General features: G+C 35.9%; 1 protein-coding gene and 1 long non-coding RNA gene across 5 annotated transcripts in view; both read right to left on the minus strand.

Annotated features, from left to right (window-relative positions):
• Window positions 1-4,532, minus strand: part of LOC106787881 — a 43,293-nt gene extending 38,761 nt beyond the window's left edge. The window contains exon 1 of the long non-coding RNA XR_001381853.1: window positions 4,459-4,532. This is a non-coding gene — a long non-coding RNA (uncharacterized LOC106787881). The remainder of the gene's footprint in view (window positions 1-4,458) is intronic.
• Window positions 1-5,891, minus strand: part of LOC106787879 (CUGBP Elav-like family member 2) — a 376,528-nt gene that overhangs the window by 355,155 nt on the left and 15,482 nt on the right. The window lies entirely within an intron of this gene.

Here is a 5,891-nt window from a genome sequence, read left to right on the forward strand (position 1 = left end):
GTTTTCATAGACACGGTTTCAAACATTATAGGCCGCTGTGACTTGAAAGTCACATAGTGTAATTACTGCAATAAAATTGTTTGAACCGAAATTTTTTGTTCTCATTTGCATATATAGGTTTATAATTGCTGATTTTTTGTTCCACCAATTTTTTTGGATTTAAAACAAAAATTCGGCCCATAGAGGGTTAAAATATAAAAAAGAAATCAAAAAATAAGAAAAAAATAAAATAAACAATAAAAAAAAAAAAACAAAAAGAAATTTTTAGATTTTCATACGAACGAACAAACGAACGGATTAAAAACGTAATCAAACTTGCTTCGCTTTCTTTTGTCTCCCCTCACCCCTCTCCCACAATCCATCTAACCTTTTTCTTTTTCGATTTCAATTCGAACAAACGAAAAAACGTGGATTGATTTATTTTCTTTTTCATTTCGTCCATTAGAAATTTTATTTTTTTTCTTTTTTTTGTTTTTTTCTTTTTTCAACGAATAACAGTCGTAGTCACTTAATTTACCCACCGTAGAAACAAACATTTCCGACGAATGTCGGGCCAAAAGAAGAAACGGGGATCGGTCATCTCGTAACGAACCGTGAACGCGTTTTTTTTTCCCTCCGTTTGTTTACCCCGTCCGTAAAAACTTTAATGACGGTGATGAGAGTCCATCTCTTTCTATATATTTTTCGTGTCCTAGAAAGCAACCACCTAGGAAAATCGACGTTTGGCCAAAGTAAACTGGACCATTCGAAAAAAACGTTGTAAAATTTTGCACGAAATTCTAGTAGAGAAAGAAAGAATCAAAATCGTCGAATATATTTTGGCTTGATTAACCGCACCAATTCGTTGATCGAAAAAAAAGAAAAAAAAAACAGAAAAAATAACGCCAAACTTACTTTTTCATTTTTCGCAAAGTTTACCGACAAGAAGATTCAAAGAAAATCCCCAACTTCCTTCCCCGACAAATACACACATACACACTTTACAATCGTTTTCATTATATTCATACACTTAATCGTTTAACTGTTGAGACGTATTTTTTTCGGACATATGGCAAAACTGAATACTACTAATTGAAAAACATTGAAATCAGCATTCAAATGGTTAATGTATCACGAAAGAAGAACCATCAAACAAAACAACCCAAAATCCTAGGACCTTTAAACTTAATCTTCCGTGTAAAAGATTTGATTGGTTAAACCGATAAGCGGCTAACAGAAGAAGAACCAACAACCATCCTAATATTAAGACTTATTCCTCGAGGTGGACCATGAAAGCAACAAAGAAATTGAGAGAACAACAAAATCACGAGGATGCTGTTTTCACCGATAATCTCGCGCACGGGGCTTTAACCATCCTTCCTTCCTTCCTTCCTTCCTTGTTGGTATCTTCCATCTCTCTTTAGCACCCTATTGCACCATATATACCCCCGTTCCCTTACCCACCCCCCTGATATTACGTTAGTTCATTCGCGCTAATAGAAATAATACGACGCGTTGAAAGTAAACAGGTGTAGGTAGGATACCAACCAGCGGCCGGTTAATACACCGTACCAACGTGATATACGACGTTGGTGGTAGTGGTGGTTGTTATGGTGGTGAAGATGGTACGTGGGATAAACGACGGGCAACCGGGTGCAGAGCGAGCGTGCATTTGCCGTTGAGCGTGTAATTTAACGTCCCGTGCCGGTTCCGTCTTTTCCACCCACCAAACCCCCCCATTCCACACCTATCTACTCCTCTTCTGTTTCTACCCCTGATACCGTGTACCCCTCAGACACCCTTACCTACCACACTGCAAGCCACACACACACACACACACATATCCCTTTCAACCCTCGTATTCTCGACTCCTCCTCTTCCGTATCTCTCGAATGAAACCGATATCGACTGTCTCGATGTTACCCCCCCCCATTCCTGTTTCCACCCCCTTCGTCCCAGCTCTCTCTTCTTCTTCTTCTTCTTCTTCTTCTTTCCTGGTTCTTCTTCTTCCAACGAATCGAGGATATTCGATGATCCCTTTCATTCGATTCTTCCGTTTCATTATGCGTTTTTTCTGCTTTTTTTTTTTTTGTTTTTTTCTTTTTCTTGTACGAGATATAAAAACATTTCCCGAAGAAAACAAGTCGGTGAAAATGTTACGTTGCACGGTGGAATGAAACGCGAGTACAGGGTACGAGGTGATATTTTAAAAATAAAAACGGGAAAAGAAAATTTGATCGTTATATATATGCGATGTGTCAGTAATAAAAGAAATTAGAGTAAATTTAGTTGAATAAATATGTCGTAAAATAGGAAAGGAAAAGGGAGACGATAGTTACGCGTTGTTTCGTTTAAATATCGATAATTAAATCGAATAAAAAGAAAATTTCGATGTGAATGAATATACCGGCTGGTTAAAAATATTATAAATATCGAATGACGTGAATTAGATGAATAAGATTGTCCGAAAAAAGAAAAACAAGAAACACGCACAACCTTTTTCTTATTATCATCTTATCGATCTTATGAACGGGGTAGAAACGTGTAATAAAAAAATAAAAACAAAATGAACAAAATATCGTATCGTGTAAAACGTGTAAAAAAAAAACAACAAAAAAAAAAAGAAAAAGGGAAGAAAAAAATTCGTAGAATGATTAACAATAATTAATGATAAGGTATCACAGGGAACTTGGACATAAAAAAGAATTAGAACTTAATGTAACTAAGTTGGACGTTTCGTCCCTTTATTGGGACTTCTTCAGCAACTTAATTCTTACAGTTCAGCGTCTTTTTTCATTGGGTAGACATACATTTTTCTTTTTATATATTAAGTTGCTGAAGAAGTCCCAATAAAGGGACGAAACGTCCAACTTAGTTAAATTAAGTTCTACTTTATTTTTATGTCCAAGTTCCCTGTGCATACTTTATCATTAAGAATTATAATTTTGGACGAGAGAAATAACTGATTAATTAACAATAATATTATTGATATAATAAAGAAATATTTTTAAACGTTCGATCACATTATTCTACATATTATCAATGCAGTTATATGTACACACAACACACACACACACAGATTACATAGACGAGGAAAAAGAAAGTTGAACGTAGGTAGTATAAGGGAAACGTTTTGCGCGTGAAAAGAGAGGGTAATTAACGTAGGGTGGTTATCCGAAGGGCCGAGGGTTTGCATCGTCGTCGTCCTCGTCGTGGTAGACAACATCCGCTCGTATATCAGCAGCAACAGTAACAGCAACAGTAACAGCAACAGCAACATCACGAAAGGGAGGAAACGCCTACGGGAAGGATGCAAGGGCACTGCGTTATAACGAACTTTCGCGGACGGACTTCGGCTTCAGTGACCTGCCAATAATTATCGACGTTAGGTACTACACGTACTGATAGAGTGGCTGGCACCTGTTTACGAGAATCCGTCTCATGCATGCACCAGAAACTCCAGCCGTGATCGGAAAGCGGCCCAACTCGAAATTGCAATTCTGATCCCAGCGGAAAGTTCGCTGCTCTCACTCTATCTCACTCTCTCTATCTATCTCTCTTTCTATCTCACTCTAGCCGATCGAAAATTAATTAAGGAAAAACAAGTTCAATTAATTTACGTCCGTCGACCGATGTAAAAGTAATTATCGAACGAACCAGCGAACGAACGAACGAAACGAACGAACCAACGAACAAAAGAGCTCGGACGCTTGCCCGGTTTCCTCTTCGTTATTTTCTATTATAATATTACGCAAGAGATACAAAAGAAGGCCCTTTCATAACGAATACTACTGGCTGCTACTACTATTATTATTACTAGTAGTACTACACTACTACTACTACTGTTACTGCTGCTGCTGCTGCTGTTGTTTGAGATTTAAACTTGGCCGAATGTTGAAAAAATTTCGTTTTCCCTATTTCTTTCCCTATAACTTCTTTCCTTTATCTTCTTCTTCTTCTTCATTTTTTATAAAACAAAACCATTCAAAGTGTCGAAAGTTTAATTCGTTTAAAAAAAAATATATATATATATATATAATTTCTATCGACGCAACCCGCCGCTTACTGTGTTTTCTCCCCTCAAATAAAATAAAAAGAAAATAAAAAGAAGGGTAAGTGATGACATTCTCGTGGCCGTGGTTGGGCACGTGCTAAACGTTAAATGAAAAAATATTACAAAGTCGAAACTCTGTACGTATGAAACAACGGCGTGGGCATGAAAAAAAAAGCATCAACCCCCCACCGGTGCCGAACGTTCAAAGAAAATATTTTTGTTGCAATCAAAATGGAACGAGAGAGAGAGAGAGAGAGAGAGAGAGAAACGGTAGAAAAAGAGAGAAAGATAGAAAGATAGAAGAAAAAAAAGTGTATCTGTGTCTGTGTGTGTTCGTTTGTACTTTTCCCACGTTTTATATACGCGTATTGCAAAAAAAAAAAGAAAAAAAAAAGGGGGGGAATGTAGGAAGAGTATTTTATTACCACGTGCCGGATAATGCTGAATGTGCTCTACTTCCCTCCCAGTAGGGGAGGATGCGTATGTACCATTATAAGAGTATACCTGCTGGCTTGTGGATACCACCCCCGACAACTATGAACAGTCAACTACGAACAGCAGCAGCAGCAACAGCAACTGCAACTGCAACTGCAACTGCAGTAGCAGTAGCAGCTCAATGTGACGTCATGAAGAGATGTTTTGTTCGTCTATTGACGTTGTCCTTTCGTGCTCGCTCGTTGTAAAACGAGCCGGTGTTTACCTTCCGGATGAAAATACTGCTATAGAGAAAAAGAAAGATAATTATAAAGGGAAAAAAAAAAAGAAGAAAAAAAATGAACCCAACAAAATACTGCTCATAACAAGTCACCTCTTTCTTTCTTTTTTCTTTTTTATTTCCTATAATGTATAACGTTCATTTTCTAATTATCCCTAATTCTTATTCACGTATGACAAAAAAAACAAATATATATATATATATATATATTTATAATTTTAGATACAATTTTATATTTTAATATAATTTAATATAATTTAAGATAATTTTATATTATAGATTTTATTAATATATATATATATATATATATGTGAAGAAAAAATTATATTATTATATAATACGTATATGCACTCTTATTTTATTTTATTGTTTCATCTGTAACACACTTTGCGCGAAATCTTTCGAAAATATGTGATCGAGCATGAATTAGGATTCATATTAAAAAAACGCTTTTATTTTAACAAATCTATTACATACGAACTCAAAAAGAGAAGAAAATAAAGGATAAAGAAAAATGATCGAACCTTTAAACCGTGTATCCTTTTTCTATTTTTTTTTCTTTTTCTTTTTCCTTTACCTTTACCTTTATAATGACATTCGCTAGTCGAAGAAAATAAGATAGGATGGGTCCCGAAACGAAATACGATCTAGCATCGTTATTGCTTGTTAGTTATAACGAGCCAGGCTTATGTATATTTGTTACGTGCTTAGGGATTAACTATACTCTGATAGGGTAAAAGAGAGAGAGAAAGAGAGAAAGAGAGAGAGAGAAGAAGAAAGGGACTATTATGCGTACGCGTGCGTACAAGTACTTTGGTACACCGCGTGGATAGGAAAGCATCTGTTGAGTAAGGGCTTTTCGATGAAAGTAGGAAGAGAGAGAGAGAGAGAGAGATGGGAAAGTGGGATGAGGGAAAGAAAGAGAGAGAAATACTCAGAGCATAGTTTCATTCCGCTCTACTTGCTGAATGATCTCTCGAATTCGGATGCTGTATATCTGTCGATCTGAAGAAGAAACTCGAAACTCGTTTCGATTCCGCTAGTATTTCATTTCTATTACTTCACACAAATATGTTTATATATTATATTAAATATATTTTTGTTAAGTATAATATATAAAACATGTTTATATATAATATATAT

Source organism: Polistes canadensis, unplaced genomic scaffold (assembly GCF_001313835.1).
Source record: "Polistes canadensis isolate GaletaPanama2010 unplaced genomic scaffold, ASM131383v1 scaffold_118, whole genome shotgun sequence".
Taxonomy (NCBI): Eukaryota; Metazoa; Arthropoda; class Insecta; order Hymenoptera; family Vespidae; genus Polistes; species Polistes canadensis.